This window comes from Somniosus microcephalus, unplaced genomic scaffold, assembly GCF_052327205.1.
Source record: "Somniosus microcephalus isolate GS21.2 unplaced genomic scaffold, FLI_Smic_1.0 unresolved_chr1, whole genome shotgun sequence".
In the NCBI taxonomy this organism is placed as follows: Eukaryota; Metazoa; Chordata; class Chondrichthyes; order Squaliformes; family Somniosidae; genus Somniosus; species Somniosus microcephalus.
Genome location: NW_028225179.1, coordinates 26,241,112 through 26,268,957, shown reverse-complemented (window position 1 = coordinate 26,268,957; position 27,846 = coordinate 26,241,112).

Here is a 27,846-nt window from a genome sequence, read left to right as displayed (position 1 = left end):
CAGGGATCGGTGCTAGGACCGCAGCTCTTCACAATATATATTAATAATCTAGACGAAGGGATTAGATGTAATATCTCCAAGTTTGCAGATGACACAAAACTGGGTGGGCGTGTGTGCTGTGAGGAGGATGCCGGGAATCTCCAATATGATTTGGACAAGTTGGGTGATTGGGCAGATGCATGGCAGATGCAGTATAATGTGGATAAATGCGAGGTTATCCACTTCGGTGGCAAAAACAGAAAGGCAGCTTATTATCTGAATGGCAATAGATTGGGAGGAAGGGAAGTAAAACGAGACCTGGGTGCCATTGTGCACCAGTCGCTGAAGGTAACAACGCAGGTGCAGCAGGTGGTTAAGAAGGCAAATGGTATGTTGTGCTTTGTAGCGGGAGGATTCGTGATTCGGAGGAAGGATGTCTTGCTGCAGTTGTACAGGGCCTTGGTGAGACCACACCTTGAGTATTGTGTGCAGTTTTGGTCGCCTTATCTGAGGAAGGATGTTCTTGCCATGGAGGGAGGGGAGCGAAGATTCATCAGACTGATACCTGGGATGGCAGGAATGATGTACGAGGAGAGATTGGGTCGATTGTGCTTATATTCGCGGGAGTTTAGACGAATGAGAGGGGATCTCATTGAAACTTATAAAATTATAACAGGACTAGACAGACTAGATGCAGGAAGGATGTTCCCGATGGCGGGGTAGTCCAGAACCAGGAGTCACAGTCTAAAGTTAAGGGGGAAGCCATTTCGGACAGAGATGAGGAGGAATTGCTTCACCCAGAGAGTGGTGAACCTGTGGAATTCTCTACCACAGAAGGTAGTTGAGGCCAATTCATTAAATATATTCAGAATGAGTTAGATATATTTCTTAAGGCTAAAGGGGTCAAGGGATATGGGGAGAAAGCAGGGACAGGGTACTCAATTTGGATGATCAGCCATGATCACATTAAATGGCGGAGCAGGCTCGAGGGGCCGAATGGCCTACTCCTGCTCCTATCTTCTATGTTTCTATGTTTCTATTTGTCAGTTATGAATGTATTTCTGAGGTTTGGAAATGTCCAGTCCGGCACCATTCTACATTCTCATTGCCCCACATGGGGTATGGTAGACCATCTGTTACATTCAGATTCAAAATTTGCTTTTATTAACTATGTTGACATTTAGAAAAAGTGATGATTTGCAAAAAAACAACTCTTCTTCCACCAGCCTCACTGACACGTTTTCCACGTCACATATTCGTCTCTGCTACCTTCTAAGTGTGCCTCAATCTTTCTGATAGAACCTGAGTGTTCATTACCCACTCTGATATCTCCAGAACATTGCTGACCCTCGCTGATAGCTCCTCTGTGTCTTTTACACTCTTCATTACTTCCCGAGCGTCCATTACGCGTTCTGGTACATCCCGAGAGTCCCGTAATCTCCCTGATACCTCCACAGAGTCCAATACTCTCTCTGTTAGCCACTCAAAGCCTTCATACACTCTTGATAACATCTCCAAAACCCTTCAATTCCCTCACAGCCTCTGAGCTCCCCTTTGCTCTCGCCACCCACTGTGAGAAAATTTTAGACTCCCAGAACAGAACACAACAGCCTTGACTGTTATATGGAGGAAAAGAAGAAAATGGAAGAGAACTGCAGATCTTATCTGTCCTTAAGCCAATTTCTTATCCAAGCTGCCACTGATCCAAACTATTCCATGAGCCTCAATTTTGTCAACTAGCTTTCTATGTGGTACTTTGTCAATCGCCTTCCGTAAATCCATGCAGACAACATCCATTGCATTCCCTTCATCAATCCTCCCTCTTACTTCATCAAAACATTCAAATAGATTACGCAAACACGATCTTCCCTTTACAAATCCGTGCTGGCTATCCTTATTTAGCTTAAACCTCTCAAATTCCCCGTTAATTATAGATTTCATTATTGTTTCTAAAACCTTACCCACCACTGATGTTAAACTGACCGGCCTGCACTTATTAGGCTTGACTTGGGCGTTTTCTTGAACAATGTTGTCACATTTGTCAATATCCAATCCTCTGGCACCTCCCCCGCATCTAGGGAAGATTGGAAAATAATGGCATGCACTTCTGCTATCTCCTCCCCCAATTCCGTTAGCAACCTGACATGCATGCCATCTGGACGAGGCGACTTATCCACTCTAGGGATACCCAGCCTATCTAGTACATCATGTTTATCAATTTTCACCCATTCCATTGCTTCTAACTTTTCAACTTCTTTTGATATTTTTTCAGCATCCACCTCCTTAGTAAACGCAGACACAATGTAATCATTGAGTATTGTAGCCTTGCCCTGCGCCTCTAAACAAATCACCTTCTTTGTCCCTAATAGGCCCCACCCCACCTCTTATTACCTGCTTACTGTTTACATGCAGGTAGATGAACTTTTGGTTTCTAATTTTTGTTAACCGCCATTCTACTCTCATATTCTCTCTTTGCCAATCTTATTTTCTTCTTCACTTCCCCTCTGAACTTATTGTATTTGGTCTGGTTCACCGTTGAAGAATTCACCTGACATTTATCATACACCCTCTTTTTGTTTCATCATCTTCTCTATCTCCCTCTTCGTCCAAGGAGCCCTTGCTTTGATTCCCTTACCCTTCCCTCTTGTTGGAATGTATCTAGCCTGTACTTGGAACATCTCCTCCTTAAAGATCACTCATTGATCCGTTACAGTTTTCCTGTCATCCTTTGGTTCCATCTTAATCTGGCTCGATCCTTTCGCTTCCCATTGAAGTTAACCCTATTCCAGTTTAGGTGCTGCACTCTAGATTGTTCCTTGCTCCTCTCCATTGCTAATCTAAATCTTATGATACAATGATCAGTCGTATGCAAGTGTTCTCCCACAGACACTTGGTCGACCTGGCACACCTCATTCTCCAGCACCAGATCCAGCAATGCCTCTTTCCTACTTGGGCCAAGAACATACAGGCCAAAGACATTCTCCTGAACACATTTCAGAACTTATACAATAACAAAATACTGTGGATGCTGGAATCCCGAAATAACAACAGAAAACGCTGGAAAAACTCAGCAGGCCAGGCAACATCCGTGGAGAGAGAAACAGATTTAACGTTTCAGGTCGTAACCCTTCTTCAGAACTTCAGAACCCATTTCAGAACTTCCTCCTCCTCCTTTCCCTTTACTCTAGCATTATCCCAATCGATATTTGGGTAATTAAAGTCCACCAATATCACCACTCTGTAGCTCTTGCATATCTCTACGATTTCCCTGCAGATTTGCTCCTCTGTCTCCCTTTCACTATTTGGGGGCCTGTAGAATACCCCAATACCGTGATCACACCCTTTCTGCTCCTCAACTTTAACCAAATGGATTATGTCCTTTTCCCCTCCAGAACATCTTCCCTATCCAACACTACGATGTCTTCCTTAATCCGAACTGTCACCTCATCTCCCATTTTTTCTTCCATATCCTTTCCGAATATTTTGTTCCCTTGCATATTAAATGGCAAGTCCTTACCGTTTTAAAGACGCGTTTCGTATGTTGCCAAACCATCATATTGCTACACGACTAATTGTGCTTGCACTCACTAACCTTATTCACCACACTTTGTGCTTTTCCGTACATGCATTCTAAACCAATTGACAATGACCAGATCATCTGGTATTTTATATTATGTTGAATGAGTCTGTTCCTATCTAATATTGTACTACTTCCTCCTCTAGTACTACTTTCTTCTCTAGTACTATCCAACACACTCACTCTTTTATGCACCTTATTCCTCTATTGTACCCCTATATTCTGGTGCCCACCCCCTGCCAAGCTAGATTAAACACTCCCCAACGCCACTAGCAAACCTCCCCACGAGAATATTGGTACTTGCTCTCTTGAGGTGTAACACTTTCAGCTTGTACAGGTCCCACCTTCCCCAGACTTGGTCCCAATGCCTCAGGAATCAAACGCCCTCCCTCCTGCACCATCTCTTCCGCCATGCATTGAGGACAAGAAATGGTGAAACTTCATGGCCAATGTCTGCACTCAAATGCTTCTTCGCTGTCACAGTGAAATAACGCAACATTTTCAGTACAGTTGACAATTCTAGAGTGTATTATATGAGGATGCTGAGACAGACGACAATGTTGAGCTCTTAATTCTGCAAAATCTTATTTGATAATATAAGTCGTAGATTCAAAACTAGTCTTGTAAAGAGAGTCTAATATTGTTGACTTGAGCTAGTCAGCAATGCTCTCACGGCAGTTGGATGCCTGTGTCCAGTTGGAAATCTGTCTGAAAGAACATGCAGTCTGGCAGAGCTGGACATCCAGCAGGTTGACTTTTCTGCTGAGCAGATGATGAGCCTCCTTTGTGAAAATGGTTCGTCAGTCCAGCTCAGAGGGTATTAAGCATCATGAAAGTAGGATGGGACTGGGGTCACTTGTGTGACAGGAAGTGTAGGGGGCAGTTTCCCATCCTTGAAAAATATTAATGATTCAGTTGCAAAATCTGTTTGCACCACTCGCCACTCGGCCCAAGGATAAGCCAAGCCGATCACGTCCAGTTAACGTGATTCCGCCGGTTAGTTAATTCAGTGACATTTCAAGAACAATTAGAAATCAGATAATTATAACCACATCACATAATGGATAAGGTGATTAAGTTTGATGGGTGTAATAATCTTATCAGAAAATTGTAGTTTGCAGTCATCCACGGTCGGTTTACACACTGGGTTCCAACCTGGATCGGAGCTGTTTTACACCTGACCATTTCTAACATTCACTGACCTCATGTAACGGAAATATCTAAATTCTTTCTGTTCACAGAAGCTGACTGTACATTTTAAACGCTGTGGATCCGGGTGTCATGGGCAGGACTTGTGGTGAAGAGGACTTTCGTGCAAATTGTTTCTGTTTGGATGTCATCTTTTTTTATCTCCGTCATTTCACTCCAGCCGAACGAACTGAAGGAAGAAGGAAGAAAGTTCTCTCTCCGATTCACGATCTCTGTTTCACCTTCATTCGAGAAGGTGAAGAATTCCAATGGTCCGTGTTAATTTATACAAGATATGAACAATGAAGGGGCTGAGACCACTGGTTTGGACGAGATTAGATTTTAAAGCTAATTTTATGTAAGATTCTGTCAAATACTGGGAAGGTTTATCAGCATCAAACATTCAACGCGATAAATAAGCACAATGGATTAGCATTCCATCACCTTAACCGCTCGTCTCCCGTCTACGACAACTCAGCCATTCCATTTCCTGCTTTTTGCATCCAAACAGACATACTCCGCAAGAAAGTCCCCTTTACCGCTTGTCCTGCCCGTGCACCCAGATCGACAATGCTGAAAATGTAGATTCAGCTTCTGTAACCAAAACGCATTCCATTAATTCAGGAAGGCAGTAATGTGCCTGATCGAAAGATGAGGTGTGCACCCCTTTTAAGAAGACCAGGCAGGCTGGTCCCGCCGGTTTGATTCCCAGCCAGTACAGAACCCTGTACAGTTTGAATTCGGCACCCATAGAACCAATTCACAAGCAAGCTTCTCACACACTTACAGCGATAGAGGAAGCAGGATTGACTAAGATTCAGGGAAGAGGGTGTTTCAAGAAGATTGACGCTGAATGTAAATTTATCCCAGTTCAGGCGAGCTCATGGGTGCAGGAAGCAAAATGTAAAGTTCCTGCATTGGCCGGAATCGAACACCAGTGCAAGACGTCCAATGAGACACCGAGCAGAATACACCTGGGAGACTTTAACTTTTCTCAGTTGGTTTGTTTTCAGTTGCTTCAGTGAAGCTCTATGATTTCGAAATATATGGGCAAAATGACACGAAATCTCATGTTAGTAATGGAAAGTATTTATGTTTTCTGCAATGTCGATTGACTGTAAGAAGCTGAGTGTTGTCTAAAATTTAGCGGGGCTCGTCCGGAATTTGAACCAAGGATTTCTCCAAAGCACCAAAGCAAGATTGTGAGCAAACCCGTTTTAGACAGACACAGAATGATCCATGACTGACAGCAATCCTGATTATGATTAGCAACAACGTCAGACTCTTTAGCCATTAGAACAAGAAAATTTCTCGTGCAATCAGGTTATTTTGCTTCCAAAGGCCGGCCCTGCTTTCTAAATACTTGTCTGTCGAGCGGTCCCGCAGGTCTAAATGTATCGACCGGTTTCAAAGCATCAATTCAGATTGCTGCGAATGGGACATGTGCCGCCAGGGACAGCGGTGGTAGCAGAGCAAACTTAACGGTGTAAGTAGGTGAAAGTGAATGTTAGATTAAGGTAATACCGCAGGAAAGTGACAAAGAAACGGATGGAGGAAACTAAAGGAGGGCTATAGGTAGTGGACGGAAGAAAAAGCTGGGAGAAGAGGCCGGTTTGAATTATGGAGCATCAAGCTCAGGCATGTGAGAGCGCAGGGTTTGAAGGAGTAAATAGGTTCTCACCATCAATAAAAAAAATGCAGTTTGATGTAGTGAAGATTGATTTTTCGCTGTGTTTTACCAGCAGGCGCTACAGAGAACAGTAGATATAAAGCGAGCTATACCATGATTTGGATGTGAACCGAGGTTGCTATGGCCACATTGCAGAGTAAAAGACCATTATGCGATCCTGGCGTCACACATCAGCTGCTCCAGCGCTGCCCTAACCACAGCCAATTCACGAATGGCGCTGCTTAGGAAAGATAGATTTTTGGTGAAGATGCCAAAATCTGTACTGACAGAAATTTTGACAGCGGTGAAATTCGACCCACGTCCCACAGCGTCTGGAGCTGTAATCCAGAATGGGAACTAATGCAGCCGCAGTTATATTTACAACGATTATAGCCCTTTCACAAGAGAGGAAACGCACCCCTGGAGATTCATGAGTACAAAAAAGCCTCCCTGGGCGTCAAACCCAGGGTCTCCTGTTTACTAGATAAGCGCTGGACCCAGCTAAGCCACGGAACCAAATCAGCCCTCAAATGTTCCGCCTCCTCTCACTGATATCTACTCGCTTCCTTTCACTGCCTCTTGGAGCCTGAGGCTGTTTTGTATTGATTAATCTCTCCTCTCTATTCCGCCAGGTATTCCGATGTTGTCTGTATCTCACTGTGTTTGTCTCAGTTTCAATCTGTGGGTTGGTTCTAAATGAATAGCTGTGTTTGTGTCTTACATGAAATAAATGAGGGGTCAGACAATTCTTCTTCTGACACTGGGGAACTAATGAGCCAACATTTAGAACAAGATATTGTTTATTGTGATGCACCAATGACATTGTTCCATTTTGCATCATATAGGTTCAATTCTGTGCAAAAAAACTGTGATCAAAACGTGTTTCCAATAGGCCGTTTTTTTAATTTGATGTCACAGATGCCACCATTTCACCTCAAGGTGATTCTTAACTAATACACAGAGAAGTCAAGCAGTGAACTGGTATTTGTAGAAAGGGTTGTGAGACTGTGGAATGCACTGGCCCAGCAAGCAGCAGATTTAAAACAAGGTTTAAAAACCAGCAGCCTGTGGGAGGAAGCGGGGGGGAGAGGCATGAGAGACACAGGAAAGATCAACTTGGAAACTATTGGCCCCGAATCTACTTTAAATCCCCCACTGTATTTAAACCCATTTCATGTCAGATTCACACATTGATGCATGTGAGCAATATAGGACATTTATCGCTGTCTCTGGTCTAAAATAACTGCTTTATTATTTGATCCCACCCGCTGTGTTTAGGCTCTACCCTGAATATTTATCTCCGACCTAGAATCAGTTTGTAATCTGGAGACAAGGTTTCTGCAGCCGGCGGGCAGGGAGCAGAGGCTGTGGCTGATCTGTGTCATGTGGGAGCAGAACACAATGTTTCTGCTGTTTATTTTCATTACCCTGCAGAATATTCCATACTGTTCTCAACATCTTACATACCGTTAAATATCGGAAGTTTTCTTTTATTGTAATGATCGCTGCGATTCTTCTGGACTTGCTGAATTTGCAGCAATTTAAATATCACAAAACCGTCATCGCCAATAATAAACAGGGTCAGCGATTTGAGAATTTAATTTCTTGGAGCAAATATTTTTGAAGGTGCAATGGCCGAGTGGTTAAGGCGTTGCACTTGAAATTTAATGTGGTTTCCCCGCGCAGATTCGGACCCAGCTCACAGCGGGTTCTCTCATTATTGTAATTAATTACTTCTAATAATTTATTTTCAGCAATCTGCTCCCTCTGGGAGGATTTTGGAATTTTCAATGCCGGTTTTAAGGAAACTAAAGGATTGCCGAGAGACCTGGATCACTTATTTCAAGAAGGTTTGCTGGCCGAATTCCAAAACTGTTCTGCAGATTCTCTGGAAGCTCCGGATAAGGAGGCCTCGATAGTCTCTGAGGAAACTTCGCACACACTCAGTGCTGTCCGGTAGCATCAGTCTGTGTAACCATGGGATACAGAGAATGGAAAGTCACTGGAAGGCTGGTTTCTGTCAGCAGCAATGGTACAAGAGCAGCCATTCTAAAGTGAAAAGAAGAACACATTCCAGGAGACAGGCCAGGAGACAAACAAACGGAGTGGAGATCTGGAAGACTGACCAGAAAAACAGCAAGGAGGACGTCAATACATAATTCATCTCTCCCTCTCCCGAAGCAGAAGAATTGACCATTCTGAGTTTTGAGTTGCACCACTGAGGTTGTACAAGCCTCTCTCTGTAAAACTTGTATTATGTTAATAAAACGATTTGTTTGAAAAGTTTAAAGCTTCATTTGCCATTGAATTTTCTTCTACAATCGGACTGCATTGGTTCCAAAGGCCGGCCCTGCTATCGCAGAGTTTGCCTGTCGAGAGGTCCCGCAGGTCAAAATGTATCGACTGGTTTCAAAGCTCCAACTCAGATTGGGGCGTATGGGACATGTGGCCCAGGAAGAGCGGTGGTAGCAGAGCACACTTAGCGGTTTAAGTGGCTGAAAGTGAATGGTGGATTAAGGTAATACCGCAGGAAAATTACAATGAAATTGAAGGGGGAAAGTAAAGGAGGGTTATTGATTGTGGAAGGAAGAAAAATCTGCGTTATGTTTCGATTTCGAAGCGAAGTTGCTGCGGCCAGAACGCAGAGCATTAATCACTATACGAGCACGGCGCTACACATAAACAACTGGAGCGCTGCTCTGACCACAACAAAGTAACGCACAGCACTGCTTCGGAAAGATGGATTTTTGGTGAAGAATCCAAAATCAGCACGCCAGAAATTCAACCCATGCCTCGCAGCGACTGGAGCCTTCATCCAGAATGGGAACTGGTGCAGGCACAGTTACATTTAAAAGAATGTTAGCCTTTTCACACGAGAAGAAACTCACCCCTGGAGAATTATTAAGAAAGGCCCCGCTGGGAATCGAACCCTGAATCTCCTGTCTATGTAGACAGACGCTTGATGACCAGCTAAGCCACGGGGTCGAATGCTGACGTGACTTCTCGCCTCCACGCACTGATATCTATCAGCTTCCGGTCATGGTCTTACTGGACTCTCAGGCCGTTTCTTATTGCTCCAGCTCTCTTGTCCATTCCGCCATGTGTCCCATTGCTGTCTGTATCTCCCGCTTAATTTATCTCAGTGTCAATCTGTGAGGTGATTCTGAATGATTACCCTATGTTTGTGTCTTATATGACATAAATTAGATGATCAGACAATTCTTCCTCACACACTGGGGAACTAATAATCCAACAGTTATAACAAGATATTATTTATTGTGATGCAGAAAATACACTATTCCATCTTGAAAGATTCAGTTTCAATTCTGTGCAAAGAAACTGTGACCCCAACGTGTTTCCATAGGCTGCCTTTCAATCTGACGTCACAAACGCCACCATTGCACCTCAAGGTGATTCATAACGAATAAACAGAGAAGTCAAGCAGTGAACTGGTATTTGTAGAAAGGGTTGTGAGACTGTGGAATGCACTGGCCCAGCAAGCAGCAGATTAAAAACAAGGTTTAAAAACCGGCAGCCTGTGGGAGGAAGGAGGGAGAGAGGCAAGAGAGACACAGGAAAGATCAACTTGGAAACTATTGGCCCCGAATCTACTTTAAATCCCCCCACTGTATTTAAAGCCATTTAATGGTAGATTTACAGATAGATGCATGTGAGAAATATAGGACATTTACCGCTGTCTCTGGTCTAAAATAACTGCTTTATTATTTGATCCCACCCGCTGTGTTTAAGTTCTACCCTGAATATTTATCTCCGACCTAGAATCAGTTTGTAATCTGGAGACAAGGTTTCTGCTGTTTATTTTCATTACGCTGCAGAATATTCCATACTGTTCTCAACATCTTACATACCGTTAAATATCGGCAGTTTTCTTTTACTGTAATGCTCGCTGCGATTCTTCTGGACTTTGCTTAATTTGCAGCAAATAAAATATCATAAAACCGTCATCGCCAATAATAAACAGCGTCAGCGATTTGGGAATTTAATTTCTTGGAGCAGATAGTTTTGCGGCTGCGATGGCCGAGTGGTTAAGGCGTTGGAGTTGAAATTCCATGGTGTTTCCCCGTGCAGGCTCGAGCCTGCTCGCAGCGGGTTCTCTCATTATTGTAATTAATTACTTCTAATAAATTATTTTCTTCAATCTGCTCCCTCAGGAACGATTTTGGAATTTTCAATGCCGGTTTTAAGGAAACTAAAGGATTGCCAAGAGACATGGATCACTTACTTCAAGAAGGTTTGCTGACCGAATTCCAAAAGTGTTCTGCAGATTCTCTGGAAGCTCCAGATAAGGAGGCCTCGATAATCTCTGAGGAACCTTCGCATACACTCAGTGCTGTCCGGGAGCATCAGTCTGTGTAACCATGGGAGAGAGAGAATGGAAAGTCACTGGAAGGCTTGTTTCTATCAGCAGCATTGGTACAAGAGCAGCCATTCTAAAGTGAAAAGCAGAACACATTCCAGGAGACAGGCCAGGAGACAGACAAACGAAGTGGAGATCTGGAAGGCTGAACAGAAAAACAACAAGTAGGACACCAACACATAATTCAGCTCTTCCTCTCCCGAAGCAGAAGAATTGACCATTCTAAGTTTTGAGTTGTACCACTGAGGTTGTACATGTCTCTCTCTGTGAAACTTGATTTATAATGTTAATAAAACGATTTGTTTCAAAAGTTTAAAGCTTCATTTGCCAAGGAATTTCCTTGTAGAATCGGGCTGCTTTGGTTCCAAATGCCGGCCCTGCTTTTGCAGAGCTTGTCTGTCGAGTGGTCCCGCTGGTCTAAATGTATCGACTGGTTTCAAAGCACCAACTCAAATTGGGGCGATTGGAACATGTGCCCCAGGAACAGCGGTGGTAGCAGAGCACACTTAGCGGTTTAAGTGGCTGAAAGTGAATGTTAGATTAAGGTAATACCTCAGGAAAGTTACCATGGAATTGAAGGGGGAAAGTAAAGGAGGGCTATTGATTGTGGAAGGAAGAAAAATCTGTGCAGAATCTCGGGTTCAAACCGAAGTTGCTGCGGCCAGAACGCAGAGTACTGAGAACTATACGAGCATGGCACCACACATCAACAACTGGAGCTCTGCTCTGACCACAACAAAGTAACGCACGGCACTGCTTAGGTAAGATGGATTTTTGGTGAAGAGGCCAAAATCAGCGCCGCCAGAAATTCAGAAGCGGTGAAATTCGACCCAGGCCCCGCAGCGACTGGAACCTTCATCCAGAATGGGAACTAGTGCAGCCGCAGTTACATTTAAAATAATTTCAGCCTTTTCACACGAGAAGAAACTCACCCCTAGAGATTCATTAACAGAAGTCCCCACTGGGAGTCGAATCCAGAATATCCTGTTTACTAAACAGTTGCATCGACCAGCTAAACCATGGGGCCGAATCCCGACACAATTTCTTGCCTTCACTCACTGATGTTTATCAGCTACCGGTCACTGTTTTCTGGATCTCAGGCCGTTTTCTATTTCTCCAGCTCTCTTGTCTATTCCACCATTGCTGTCTGTACCTCCCGCTTAATTTATCTCAGTGCCAATCTGTGAGGTGATTCTGAATGATTACCCTGTGTTTGTGTCTTATATGAAATAAAGGAGGGGATCAGACAATTCTTCCTCTGGCACTGGGGAACTAATAAGCCAACAGTTATAACAAGATATTGTTTATTGTGATGCAGCAAATATAATTCCATATTGAATGATTTAGGTTCAAGTCTGTGCAAAAAGAAACTGTGATCGCAACGTGTTTCCAATAGGCCGCCTTTTAAATTGACGTCACAAAGGCACCATTGCACCTCAAGGTGATTCATCTATATATATAAAGCGGTCGATCTGTCTGTCTGTCATTCCGTCTGTCTGTCTGTCTGTATTGAATAAACTCGAAAGTTATAGAGCGTACGTACACGTGTGTTACATCGAAAGAAAGCTTACGATTCCAGTACCATCAAAAGCATATTTACGTTTCAGCGAGACAATTGCGCCCGCGGTATCCAAAAAACGTTCAGCATTCTGCTCATTATCCATTCATTAGCATCAAGTGACGTCGAGGTTGACCAATCGTACGGTCGAGCGACCCGACGGTCGACCAATCACTGCGTGGTGGGGGCAGGTTCCTGGTGCTTGCGGGCGAGCCCTCCTAGAGTCGAGTGACGGGACGATTGACCAATCCTACGCTTCGGTGACCAGACAGTCGACCAATCAGTGCATGTGTGGGCGGGCCTTATCGTTCTGAACCGAGGTGAGTCGCCGCCATCTTGATTCCAAACTTTTCATTTCTTTTTCCCGCTTTCTGCGTGTTTCTTTTCAAATCTACATTTCCAGCAAAAAAAAAGTTGCTTTTAAAACACAAATTGTTTTTTTTAAAAATGTAATTAATTTGCCAATCTTTCCTGTAACATCTAGAATTTTCCGACCTTTAACCATTTTTCCTGGCCTCTGTTGCCCAGGCACGCCCGAGTTAGGCACCTCCCATCGCGCTGAACAAGCGGCTCACGATCGCCGCCATCTTTGTGAAGGCTGGAGGGGGCGGACCTGAGCCGAGCGTCACCACCACCGCCATGTTAGTAAATGCGGGTGGGGCAGGAGTCACCACGCGCGACTTGAGTCTGGCCAGGCCTCACGTGGTAGGATGCGCGGCGGCGTCTCACTCTCTGCTCTTGAAGCTGGCTCGGGCGGGGGGCGGGGCTCGAGAGATCGGGCCTCCGGAGATGGGGGGGGGGTGAGCCTTGGGTGATCGGGGGGGGGGTGGGGCTCGGGAGATCGGGCCTCGGGAGATCAGCACTCGGGAGATCAGCGCTCAGGGGATCGGGGGACGGGGCGGGGCTCGGGACATCGGGGGGAGGGGCTCGGGGACTACCCCCCTCCCCCACTCTCCCCCCCTCCCACCTCCCCCATCCCGCCCCCTTCCCCATCCTCCCTCCCCCTCCCCTCCGCCCCCTCACCCCCCTCCCCCTCACCTCTCCCCCCTCCCCTCCCCTCCCCCCCGCCCCCTCACCCCCTCCCCCTCACCTCTCCCCCCTCCCCTCCCCTCCCCCCCTCCCCTACCTCCCCTCCCTTCCCCGCCTCCTCCCCCGTCCTCCCCCACCTCCTCCCACCCCCTCTCCGCCGCCTTCCCCCCTCTCCCGTCCCCCTCCCCCCCACTCCTCCCATCCTCCCCTCCCCCCTCCCCGCGCCGCCCCTCCCCTCGTCTCCTCCCCTCCCCTTCCCCCCTCTTCCCCCCTCCCCTTCCCCCCTCTTCCCCCCTCCCTTTCCCCCCGTCTTCCACCCCTCCCCTTCCCCCCTCTTCCCTCCCCTCTCCCCCACTCTCCCCCCTCTCCTCCTCCTACCCCCCTACCCCCCAGTCGCTCTCTCTCTTCCCCCAGTCGCTGACTCTCTTCCCCCAGTCGCTCTCTCTCTTCCCCCCTTCGCTCTCTCTCTTCCCCCCCAGTCGCTCGCTCTCTCTCTCTCTCCCCCCCAGTCACTCGCTCTCTCTCTCTCCCCCAGTCACTCTCTCTCTCTTCCCCCAGTCGCTCGCTCTCTCTCTCTCTTTCCCCCCATCGCTCTCTCTCTTCCCCCCAGTCGTTCTCTCTCTTCCCCCCGTCGCTCTCTCTCTTCCCCCCATTCGCTCTCTCTCTTCCCCCCCAGTCGCTCTCTCTCTTCCCCCCCAGTGGCTCTCTCTCTTCCCCCCCAGTCGGTCTCTCTTCCCCCCAGTCGGTCTCTCTGTTCCCCCTGTCGCTCTCTCTCTTCCCCCCCAGTCGCTCTCTCTCTTCCCCCCCAGTCGCTCTCTCTCTTCCCCCCCAGTCACTCTCTCTCTTCCCCCGCAGTCACTCTCTCTCTTCCCGCCAGTCGCTCTCTCTCTTCCCCCCCAGTCGCTCTCTCTCTTCCCCCCAATTCGGTCTCTCTCTTTCCCCCCAGTCGCTCTCTCTCTTCCAACAACAACATGCCCTCGAAAAAGCCTCAGCACCGCCGGGCACTCCAGCTAATAACTAATAAACAGAGAAGTCAAGCAGTGAACTGGTATTTGTAGAAAGGGTTGTGAGACTGTGGAATGCACTGGCCCAGCAGAGCAGCAGATTTAAAACAAGTTTTATAAACCGGCAGCGTGTGGGAGGAATGGGAGAGAGAGGCAAGACAACCAAAGGTAAGACAACCTTGGGACTCACTGGCCACGCATCTGCTTTAAATCCGCCACTGTATTGAAACACATTTAATGTCATATTCACACATAGATGCATTTGAGCAATATATGAGATTTAACGCTGCCTCTGATCTAAAATATCTGCTTTATGTCTGTGAAATTATCATTACCAAGATTAAACACTGTCTGTAATGTTAGCGTATCTTTGCTCGAGGGCTGTGATTCATGTTTTGGGAATTCGCATCAATTATCATGCAAGAGTTACCGGGTTCAAATCCCCGACGCGCTCTAACATTTTAATAGAACCAGTTCCCTCAGCCTGGAGACATTCCACAAGTCTTCAAATAATAACTGCCGGAAATGTTATTCTTTTAAGCAGGAATTCAGTCCCAGAAGTGCTGAAGCTGTGAGGTCAATATGTAAACCCATTTGCTTCCAGAAGCCTGCTCCACATTTTCCTCATTGTCAATCTGGGAGCACGGGCTTGGCATGTGGTAAAGGGACTTTATTACAGGTTGTTTCTACGGTTTGGAAACAGAAATACTGAAATAAAAGGGAATTTTGGATGACTCCTTTGGATAATAATGTTAGATCGAGGTTAGCGAGTGGTTAAAGTCTCAGGACTGTTAATCCAGTTGGAAGATAGGTAGCCTGAAAATGTTACAGTCCCCAAGTTAGACAATGGCCCAGTAATTCGGGTCCCAACGCGTGGGCCCGATGGAAGTGCCTGTTTTCAGCATGCACAGCGCATGTGCAGAAAACCGGCATTTTCTTTCTTCTGAACCAAGGGGTTCAGAGGTAGATCACGTGCACGCAGGAGTCTGCGCGTGCGCGCTGAAATTCCTTTTTTTTTTACAGGTTTGCCCGTGCGATAAGGCCTCCAGTTTTTACGTGAGAAAAAAGCAAACGTAAGTACTTAGTTTTAAAAGGTAAGTGGTCTATCAATGACAGTTAGAATTTTTTTTCCACAGGTTTATTAATTTTTAAGACTTTACAGTAAGGTAAGTGTATTTTTAGGCCCGATTTGTTAAAAACTTATTTTTTTCAAAAATTTGAATAATTGTTTAAATTAATTTTTTACAGTTATTAATAGTTCATTTAATTAGTGGGATTTTTAAAAACATTTTTTGAAGTTTAAGTCCTGTTTTGGGCACCCGGAGTTTTCATGAGTTTGACAGTTCTTCCTATCAAACTCATGAATGAACTTTTGCAACCTCCGATTGGTTGCCCAGTGCTCACGTGATCCCAGCCGGCTCATCGCACTAACTACGCCGCTGGATCACGCAAACACAGCGCGCCGGGAGCTGAACTGGGCCACTGACAGGAAATCCACACAGGGCCAGGCTTCAACTGTCGGCGCGCTATGTAAGTGTAGGTCGGAGGCTTGCACCCGCGGGAAGCCCCCGACACCAATTTCTGTGCCAATATTTTCTCTTCCTGTTTGGTAAAATTCTCCCACTTTCTCAACCTATTGTGTGCGCCAGCGCCTGGGCTTTCCAACAAGCCACCCCCGACCATAATCAGAGATGGGAGTCCAGAACAAAACGCGTTCGACGGCCGCGTAAGGCAGCCGAATCCGTTCCCATAGGACTTCCGGCACAAATTTGAATGCCCATATCTCCGCAGTCACATGTCGGAGCGAAGCGGTTTACACACCGTAAGAGTCGGCTTCACTAGCCCAGTCGAACGCCACCTCCGCCGGCATACAAAAGTTTTTTTTATTTCAGCCGATTTCGGATATTTTTTTCCCTGGCCCGCTGAGCTCGCATGATGAAAGCCCATATCTCCGCACTCATGCGTCAGAGCGAAACAGTTTTTACAGCGTTAGACTCGGCTTGGCTTGCCCAGTCGAACGCCACCACGGCCCGCGTCCAAAAAAGTTCTTTTTTTCAGCCGATTTCAGGCCTAATTTCTCCTGGCCCACTGAGGTCGGACTACCAGCACAATTTTGAAAGCAGATATCTCCGCACTCACGTGTCGGAGCGAAGCGGTTTCCACAGCGTTACACTCGGCTTCGCCTGCCCAGACGAACGCCAGCTCAGCCGGCATCCAGAACATTTTTTTTTCGGCCGATTTCGGACATTTGTTTCCTCAGCTTCGCTTGTCCAGTGGAACGTCTGCAGCAATATACTGTGCACCGGCGCCGGGGCTTTCCAACGCGCCATCCCCGACCATAATCGGACACGGGAGTCGGAAGGAAAATCATTCGACGGGCCCATAAGGCGGCCCAATCCGTTCACATCTGTGAGGCCTAACTAGTGTTTTATACAGTTGAATCATGAACCCCCTGCTCTTGTATTCCATGCCACGGCTAATAAAGGCATGCATTCCCTATGTTTTCTTAACCACCTTATCCACCTGGCCTGCTACCTTCAGGGATCTGTGGACATGCACTCCAAGGTCCCTTTGTTCCTCTATGCTACTCAGTGTCCTACCATTTAATGTGCATTCCCTTTCCTTGTTAGCCCTCCCCAAATGCATTAACTCACACTTCTCCAGATTGAATTCCATTTGCCACTGTCCTGCCCACCTGACCAATGTATTGATACCATCCTGCAGTCTACAGCTTCCTTCTTCAGTATCAACCACACAGCTGATTTGAGTATCATCAGCAAACTTCTTAATCATACCTTTGTAGGAACGTGTGTTCCTAACTAAAAGACAGAGTTCTACTCAGGCGATCAAACAAAACGAACTTTAATGAAGCAAACAGATTTTAACAAGAAACTGCAGGTTTCCCGCCAGTGAGGGATCACGTGATGAATGGCGTGTTGTCATCACATTTTAACCACCCTGTTAAAGTAAACACGCTCTGTACAGTTCAACAGCATAAATGAAGAAACAGACTCAGGCTGTAGCGAGCATGTTGTTAAAGGAATTATATACAAACGATCTGAGTCCTTTGGTGGCTCCGTCACATGCTCCCCCCCAGAATTGTCTTTAATAGCAAAAGTGAGGTGTCGAGTGTGGTAAACCACGTTCACTATCGTATCACTGTTAGTAGTTAGCACTGTTCACCACTGTTCGTTATAACTGTATCACTGACCACTATTGTATCACGGTACGAGGTCGCCTCTTGCCACACTGCTATACCTGGGATGACCACCGCCGACTCCGCCTTGGCTCCACCCACCAGGCCAGGTATAAAGGTGAGCGACTGACTGGTATTCCTCCTGCTTGGATCGGATCACCCACGAGAGTGGGCTCTGTTATTTAGTCAATAAAAACCTTTAGTCACCTTCGTAACTCTTCGCCTTTTATTGGAGGAATTGATAGGTATATCAATTTTATTGACTAAATTTAATGATGTCCGACAACGAGTCACAACCGGCGGAGGAGCCACCAGCGCAGCTCCCAGGAGCACAGCCACACCAGCCAGCTTGGCTGCGAGCCCTCAGACCGCCGTACCTGGACCTGAACCCACGAGCAGCAAACTCAGCCGCAGACTTTAAACACTGGCTGGTCTGCTTCGAATCATACCTGAGAGAATCCAGCGTCCCTCAGGCATCCAAACTAAGTGTCCTGCAGGCGCAACTGAGCCCGAGAGTATACACTCTCATCGAGGACATGACTACCTACGAGACCGCCATCAACCTGCTGAAACAGAAGTACCGGACCCCGGTAAACTACATGTACGCTAGGCACCTCCTAAGATCACGGCCGCAACAGCCAGGAGAATCAGTAGCCGAATTCTCACAGGCGCTATATGCACTCGCCAGGAACTGTGACTTTAAATCGGTGTCGGCAGCCGAAAATACTGAAGATAATATCCGCGACGCATTCCTGAAAGGCCTACGGTCCGAGTACTCACGGCAAAGACTGCTGGAAGCTAAAGACCTCAGCATGGAAAAAGCTGAAGCCCTCGCTATCTCCCTGGAAGTGGCCCACCAAGATCAGGAAGCATTCACCAGGTACTGCTCGCGACCCTGGGACTCGGGCCCGACCCCTACCACAGCACCCTTCCCAGCGCCGCCCCCGGGACCTACCTCTGCGTCGGCGTCCCGGACCCGACCGGCCCCGCCACCCCCGGCACCGGCCCCGACATCGGGCATCCGCGATCGGGCCGCCGGCTGTTTTTTTTGTGGCCAGGAGAAGCACCCGAGGTCGCGCTGCCCAGCCAAGAACTCCACATGCAGAACCTGCCTGAAGAAAGGCCACTTCTCCAAGGCCTGCAGGAGCGGATCCTCAGAGGCCAGCAGTGCCGCATGCGAACTATGGGGGCGGCCATCTTCGTTTAGGGCAACTGAGGCCAGCATCCCCACACATGAGTCATGGGGGCGGCCATCTTTGTTTAGGGCAACTGAGGCCAGCATCCCCACACATGAGTCATGGGGGCGGCCATCTTTGATTAAGGCAACCGACCCCAATAGTGCCTCATGTGAGCTACGGGGGCAGCCATCTTCTCCGTCATTTTGCCCTACCTCGTGGGAGACGCCATTTTACTCACCACGCCCGACCGCCTCGCCCGCAGATGACAACGACTCGCTCAGCTACACACTAGCTTCCGTCACCCTGGACCAAGCCCGCCCGCACCATCTGTCCAAGTCAATGATGGACATCAAAGTGAACGGCCACGCCACGACCTGCCTGTTCGACAGCGGAAGCACGGAGAGCTTCATCCACCCAGACACGGTGAGCCACTACTCCCTCTCTGTCCTACCAACGCGCAGCCGAATCTCGATGGCATCGAGGTCCCACGCCACGGACATCAGCGGCTACTGTGTCGTGACCCTGTCGGTTAAGGGCATGGAGTATAAAAACTTTAAACTCCTCGTCCTCCCCCATCTCTGCGCTGCCGTCCTACTAGGGCTGGACTTCCAATCCCACCTCCAAAGCGTAACCCTAGCATACGGTGGACCCCTCCCCCCACTCACAGTCAACAACCAGCAAACGTTAAACCGCCCACCGCGTAACACCTGCAGCCTCTCCACCCTCAAGGTCCCGCCACCCTCTCTGTTTGCTAACCTTACCCCTGACTGCAAACCCGTCGCTACCAAGAGCAGGCGGTATAGCGCCGGGGACAGAGCCTTCATTAGCTCTGAGGTGCGGCGCCTCCTGAAAGAGGGCATTATCGAGGGGAGCAGCAGCCCCTGGCGTGCCCAGGTCGTAGTCGTAAAGACCGGCGATAAAAACCGCCTGGTCATCGACTACAGCCAGACCATAAACAGATATACCCAGCTGGACGCATACCCCCTCCCCCGCATATCTGACATGGTCAATCAGATTGCACAGTATAAAGTATTCTCGACCATCGACCTGAAGTCGGCCTACCACCAACTCCCTATCCACCCTGAGGACCGCCAGTATACCGCCTTCGAGGCGAATGGGCGCCTATACCACTTCCTTAGGGTCCCCTTCGGTGTCACTAATGGGGTCTCGGTCTTCCAAAGGGAGATGGACCAGATGGTTGACCAGAACGAACTGCAGGCTACATTCCCCTACCTAGATAACGTCACTATCTGCGGCCGCGACCGGCAGGAACATGACGCGAATCTGGAGAAATTCCTCCGTACGGCCCAACGGCTGAACCTCACCTACAATAAGGAGAAATGCGTGTTTAACACCACCCGCCTTGCCATCCTCGGCTGCGTAGTGGAGAACGGAATCATCGGCCCCGACCCAGAAAGAATGCGCCCCCTCATGGAGCTACCCCTCCCCCACTGCCCTAAAGCACTTAGGAGAACCCTGGGGCTTTTCGCCTACTATGCCCAATGGGTACCCAATTACGCGGACAAAGCCAGACCCCTCCTGAAAGCCACTTCCTTCCCCCTCACGGAGGAGGCGTGCGCGGCCTTCTCCCTCATTAAGGGAGACATAGCCAAGGCCACGATGCACGCAGTGGACGAGTCCATCCCCTTCCAGGTGGAGAGCGACGCATCCGACTTCGCCTTAGCCGCCACCCTAAACCAGGAGGGGAGGCCAGTGGCCTTCTTCTCAAGGACCCTACAGGGCCCCGAGATCCGACATTCGTCGGTCGAGAAAGAGGCCCAGGCGATCGTGGAGGCAGTACGGCGCTGGAGGCACTACCTGGCAGGCAAACGATTTACCCTCCTCACCGACCAGCGTTCGGTGGCTTTCATGTTTAATAACAAGCTGAAGGGCAAAATCAAGAATGACAAGATTTTGAGATGGAGAATCGAGCTCTCCACCTACGATTATGAGATCTTGTACCGGCCAGGCAAGCTGAACGAATCCCCTGATGCCCTTTCACGAATGACATGCGCCAGCGCGCATATCGATAGGCTTCAGACCCTCCACGACCAGCTCTGCCACCCCGGAGTCACCAGACTCTACCATTTCATTAAGGCCCGCAACCTGACCTACTCCATCGAGGAGGTCAGGACCATGACCAGGAACTGCCAGACCTGTGCGGAGTGCAAACCGCACTTCTATAGGCCGGACCGAGCAAGCCTGATCAAGGCCACCCGCCCCTTCGAGCGCCTGAGCATCGACTTTAAGGGGCCCCTCCCGTCCTCTGACCGTAATGTGTACTTCCTCAACATCGTTGATGAGTACTCCCGTTTCCCCTTTGCCTTCCCCTGCCCCGACATGACCAGTAGCACGGTCATCAAGTGCCTGAATGCCCTCTTCGCCTTGTTCGGGTTCCCGAACTATATACACAGCGACCGGGGCTCCTCCTTCATGAGCGAGGAACTCCGGCAATTCCTCCTAGAGAGAGGTATTGCAGCAAGCAGGACCACCAGCTACAACCCCAGAGGTAACGGTCAGGTGGAAAGAGAGAACGCGACGGTATGGAAGGCCGTCCTCTTAGCCTTAAAGTCTAAGGGCCTCCCAACCTCCCGCTGGCAAGAAGTCCTCCCGACAGCGCTGCACTCCATCCGGTCATTACTTTGCACGGCCACTAACACCACCCCCCATGAACGAATGTTCGTTTTCCCCAGGAAGTCGACTACGGGAACCACTCTACCAACCTGGCTGACCGCCCCGGGGCCGGTCTGGCTGCGGAAACACGTGAGGGCCCATAAAACGGACCCCCTGGTCGAGAGGGTGAACCTCCTGCACGCCAACCCCCAGTACGCCTACGTGGCGTACCCAGACGGGCGGGAGGACACTGTCTCCCTACGAGACCTCGCACCCTCAGCCGATCCGGAAACACCGCCACCACCCCCCCCAACCCCAGCCCAGGTAGACGGCATGCCGGAACCCCACGAGCCCTCGCCGACCACGCAAACACCAGCATCAACACCGGATAAGGCACCAGCACCGGATAAGGCAACACCACCGCTGCGGCGATCGGAGAGGCTTACGAAGCCTCCGGACAGACTGACCTACCAGAATTGGTAGTACACTTCACCCCGCCGGACTTAATTCTAAACAAGGGGTGAATGTGGTAAACCACGTTCACTATCGTATCACTGTTAGTAGTTAGCACTGTTCACCACTGTTCGTTATAACTGTATCACTGACCACTATTGTATCACGGTACGAGGTCGCCTCTTGCCACACTGCTATACCTGGGATGACCACCGCCGACTCCGCCTTGGCTCCACCCACCAGGCCAGGTATAAAGGTGAGCGACTGACTGGTATTCCTCCTGCTTGGATCGGATCACCCACGAGAGTGGGCTCTGTTATTTAGTCAATAAAAACCTTTAGTCACCTTCGTAACTCTTCGCCTTTTATTGGAGGAATTGATAGGTATATCATCGAGTAGGCCTGACAAGTCTGCCCGAGCGACTTCGCTAACCCTGCAGAGGAAGCTGATGAACGGTGGCCGAGCTGGCGGGTGGCTGTGGTTGATCTGGCATGGTGGCTGCGGGTGGTCGGCCATGTTTCGGCGGTTGAGCGATGACGACTGGGTGGTCCAGGTCCAAGTGAGCCGGCTTCAACCGGTCCACCGAAATGTGATCCAGCTTTCCTCCGATGTCGACCAAAAAGGATTTGTCTCCTGATTCGATGACGCGGAAAGGACCAGTGTAAGGGGGCTTGAGTGGATCCTGGTGAGCGTCGTGGCGGTTAAATACTTACTCGGCGCTCTTAAGCTCAGCCAGCACGTGGGAGCTCTGTAGGCCCTGATACAAGGTATGCACCAGAGCAAAGCATCTGGCCGCTTTCTGATGGAGGATGAGTTGCTGGGAGGCGGACCATGGCTCTGTGGGAGAAGGGAGGAAATCCCCTGGTACTTGGAGGGACTGGCCATAAACGAGTTCTGCCGATGATGATTGCAGGTCTTCTTTGGGCGCCGTATGAAGACCCAAAAGGACCCATGGGAGTCTGTCCACCCATCCCGCACCTTGAAGACTGGCCCATAGGGTGGCTTTAAGCGAACTGTGGAATTGCTCACACAGGCCGTTTGCCTGTGGATGATAGGCAGTGGTGCAATGAATTTTGGTGCCGAGCCCCTGAGCTACAGCATCCCAGAGCTCCGAGGAAAATTGTGGCCCACGATCGGAAGAGATGTCCGGCTGTACCCCGAAACGAGCAACCCAACAGGAGATGAAAGCTGTCGTGACGTCCGACGAAGTGGTGGAAACCAATGGAATTGCCTCTGGCCACCTAGTGGTGCGGTCCACAATGGTGAGCAGATGCGTATAACCATGGGAAGGCGGAAGTGGCAGCACAAGGTCCACATGCATGTGGTCGAAACGATGCTCCGGAACAGCGAACGTAGCCACTGGAGCTTTTACATGACGCTGGACCTTGGCCTTCTGGCAGACCACACAGGTGTTGGCCCAGCCACAGACATCCAGGTGCATACCCTTCCAGACGAATTTCGCCGACATTTGCCATTGTGAAGCCTTCATACCAAGGTGCAACAACCCATGTATGGCATCAAACACTTTCCGGCGCCATGCGGCTGGCACGATAGGTTGGGGAACGCCCATGGAGACATCGCAAAGGAACGTGGTGCCTGCGGTCTGGAAACTGACGTCAGCCGCTTGGAAATTAGGGGGGACGGTTCTGTATGATTGGACCTCTGGGTCCGAGGCCTGGTCCACAGCCATGAGGGTGTAGTCAATCCCAAGGTGAACCGCATGGACCATCGTGCGGGAGAGGCAATCCATTACCAGGTTGTCTTTACCAGACACATGTTGAATGTCCGTGGTGAATTCAGAAATAAACGTCATGTGACGTTGTTGACCTGCTGAACACGGTTCGGCAGTCTTGGCCATGGCGAACGTTAGTGGCTTGTGGTCGACAAAAGCCGTGAAGGGACATCCTTCTAATAAGAACAGGAAATGGCGGATGGCTAGAAAAAGGGCCAGCAACTCCCGATCGAAACTGCTGTACTTTCTTTCATTTCTCCGTAGTTGATGGCTGAAAAATGCCAGCGGTTGCCACGTGCCGTTCACCCACTGCTCCTGCACTGCAGCGATGGCGTAGTCTGATGCGTCAGTGGTAAGGGCAATGGTGGCACCCGGAAGCGGGTGCGCCAGCATGGTTGTGTTGGCCAAGGCACTCTTGGTGTTGACGAACGCCTGGTCCACCTCGGCCATCCAGCTGATTGGATCCTTACCGGACTTGCCCTTGAGGGCCTCGTACAAAGGCTGCATAAGCAGAGCCACCTTAGGGACGAATCGGTGATAGAAATTGACCATCCCGAAGAACTCTTGCAGGGCCTTGACGGTTGGTGGGTGCGGGAAAGAGGTAACAGCCTCCACCTTTGTCAGGAAGGGGACGGCGCTGTCTGATGTGATGCGGTGTCCCAAGAAATCGATCCGCTGCAGGCCAAACTGGCACTTGGCCATGTTGATGACCAAACCGTGCTGACTGAGGCGTGTAAAATTGGTACGCAAATGGCAGATGTGCTCTTCCTTGCCAGCCCTGTCGATGAGGATGTCGTCGAGGTAGACAAAGATGGAGTTTAGGTCTCGGAGCACGGAGTCCATCAAGCGCTGGAAAGCCTGTGCTGCATTCTTCAAGCAAAACGGCATCCACAGGAACTCAAAAAGGCCGAACAGGGTGATGACTGCGGTTTTCGGGATGTCTTGCGGGTGCACGGGAACCTGGTGATACCCACGGACGAGTTCGACATTTGAAAAGATGGATTTTCCCACCAAATGGGCCGAGAAAACCTGAATATGCGGGATCGGGTACCGGTCAGGAGTACAGGCGCTATCAAGTGTCTGCTGCTACAGGAACTGCTGCTACAGGAACTCCAGCTCCGTGTTGATGAGCTGGAGTCTGAGCTTCAGACACTGCGACACATCAGGGAGGGGGAGAAGTACCTGGACACTGTGTATCAGGAGGTGGTCACACCTATGAAGTTAATTAATTCAGAAGTAGCCCATGGTCAGGGACAGGACGGTGTGACTATGAGTGAGGCAGGTACGGGGATCCAGGAGGTAGAGCTGGAGGAGCAGCAGCCCTTGCTCTTGTCCAACAGGTTCGAGGTTCTTACTCCCTGTGGGGACAGGAGCAGGGACTGCAGGGAGGATGAGCAACCTGGCCACAGCACCGTGGAACGGGGTCCATTCAAGAGGGGGGAGCAAATAGAAATGTTGTAGTGGTAGGGGATAGTATTATTAGGGGGATAGATAGAGTTCTCTGCAGCCGAGAGCGAGAGTCCCGAAGGCTGTGTTGCCTACCCGGTGCCAGGGTTAAGGACATCTCCTCTGGGCTGGAAAGAAACTTGCAGTGGGAGGGGGTGGATCCAGTTGTCGTGGTCCATGTTGGTACAAATGACGTAGATAGGACTAGGAAGCCGGTTCTGTTAAAGGAGTATGAGCAGCTAGGGGTCGAATTAAAAAACAGAACCTCAAGGGTAATAATGGATTATTACCTGAGCCACGAGCGAATTTGGCTAGGACAAATAAAATTAGAGAGTTAAATGCGTGGCTCAAAGACTGGTGTGGGAGAAATTGGTTTTGCTTCCTGGGACACTGGCACCAGTACTGGGGCAGGAGGGAGCTGTTCCATTGGGATGGGCTTCACTTGGCCAGTGCTGGGGCTGGAGCCCTGGCGGATCATATAACTAGGGCTGTAGAGAGGGCTTTAAACTAGCTAGTGGGGGGGAGTTTCCTAGAGAGCAAATAATAAAAATGACAACAGAGAAGGTCATAGACTTAGGTAGCAGGGGGGAAATAAAAAAACAGAGCATGTCAGGAAGGGGCAGAAGGTATGGAGTAAAGGTAAAGTAATAAAAAGGGCAACAGCAGGAACTAAGTGTCACAAAACATATGTGAAACTTCTCTATCTGAATGCACATAGCATTCGTAACAAAATAGACGAGTTAATGGCACAAATAACTACATATGGGCATGATCTTGTGGCCATTACAGAAACATGGCTGCAGGGTGACAATGCCTGGGAATTAAACATGCCAGGTTATTTAACGATCAGGAAGGACAGGCAGGAAGGAAGGGGAGGTGGGGTGGCTATGTAAATAAAGGAAGGAATCACTGTAATACGGAGAAATGATATTGGGCCAAATGATCAGGATAATGAAACAGTTTGGGTGGAGATAAGGAATAATAAGGGGAAAAAAACACTAGTGGGCGTAGTCTATAGGCTTCCGAACAGTTGCAACTCTGTTGGACGGAGTATCAATCAGGGAATAGTTGTGGCTTGTAATAAGTGAACATCTATAATTATGGGGGATTTTAACTATCATATTAATTGGACAAATCAAATTGGGCAGGGCTGCCTTGAGGATGAGTTCATTGAGTGTATTAGGGATGGGTTTCTTGAGCAGTATGTAACTGAACCGACCAGGGGCAAGCAACTTTATATATGGTCCTGTGTAATGAAACAGGATTAATTAAAAATGTCCTATTAAAGGATCCCCTTGGAATGAGTGACCATAACATGGTTGAATTCCATATTCAATTAGAGGGCGAGAAGGTTGGATCTCAAACAAGCGTGCTAAGCTTGAATAAAGGAGACTATGAAGGTATGAGAGCGGAATTGAGTAGAGTGGATTGGGAAAATAGATTAAAGGGTAAGACGATACATGATCAGTGGTGTACATTTAAGGAGTTATTTTACAACTTCCAAAAAATATATATTCCACTGAGAAGAAAAGGGTGTAAAAGAAAAGACAGCCATCCGTGGCTAAGTAAAGAAATTAAGGATCGTATTCGACTAAAAACAAGGGCATATAAGGTAGCCAAATTTAGTGGGAGGATAGAGGATTGGGAAAACCTTAAAAGAGAGCAAAAAATAACAAAAAGATTGATTAAGAAAGGGAAGATAGATTATGAAAGTAAATTAGCAAAAAATATAAAAACAGATAGTAAGAGTTTTTATAGTTATATAAAAAGAAAAAGGGTGGCTAAAGTAAATGTTGGTCCCTTAGAGGATGAGACCGGGAAATTAATGGTGGGAAATATGGAGATGGCAAAAACACTGAATGAACATTTTGTATCAGTCTTTACAGTAGAGGACACTAAGAATATCCCAACACTGGACAAACAGGGGGCTATAGGGGGGAGGAGCTAAACACGATCAAAGTCACTAAGGAAGTGGTACTCGGTAAAATAATGGGACTCAAGGCGGATAAATCACCTGGACTTGGTGGCTCACATCCTAGGGTCTTGAGTGAAGTGGCAGTAGGGATTGTGGATGCATTAGTAATAATTTTCCAAAACTCCCTGGACTCAGCAAAGGTCCCGGCAGACTGGAAAACTGCTAATGTAACACCCTTATTTAAAAGGGCAGTAGACAGAAGGCTGGAAACTATCGACCGGTTAGCCTAACATCTGCGGTAGGTAAAATTTTGGAGTCCATTATTAAGGAGACAGTAACAGGACATTTGGATAATCATAATTTAATACGACATAGTCAGCATGGTTTTATGAAGGGGAAGTCATGTTTGACAAATTTGCTGGTGTTCTTTGAGGAAGTAACATATAGGGTGGATAAAGGGGAACCAGTGGACGTAGTGTATTTAGACTTCCAAAAGGCATTTGACAATGTGCCACACAAAAGATTATTGCTTAAGATAAAAAATCACGGGATTGGGTGTAATATTCTGGCATGGATAGAGGATTGGCTATCTAACAGAAGGCAGAGAGTTGGGATAAATGGTTCATTCTCAGACTGGCAATCAGTAACTAGTAGTGTTCCGCAAGGGTCAGTGCTGGGTCCCCAACTCTTTACAATCTATATTAACGATTTGGAGGAGGGGACCGAGTGTAACGTATCAAAGTTTGCAGATGATACTAAGATGGGAGGGAAAGTAGTGAGTGAGTAGGACATAAAAAACCTGCAAGGGGACATAGACATGCTAAGTAAGTGGGCAGAGATTTGGCAGATGTAATACAATACTGGAAAGTGTGAGGTTATGCACTTTGGCAGGAAAAATCGTAGAGCAAGTTATTATTTTAATGGCAAGAAA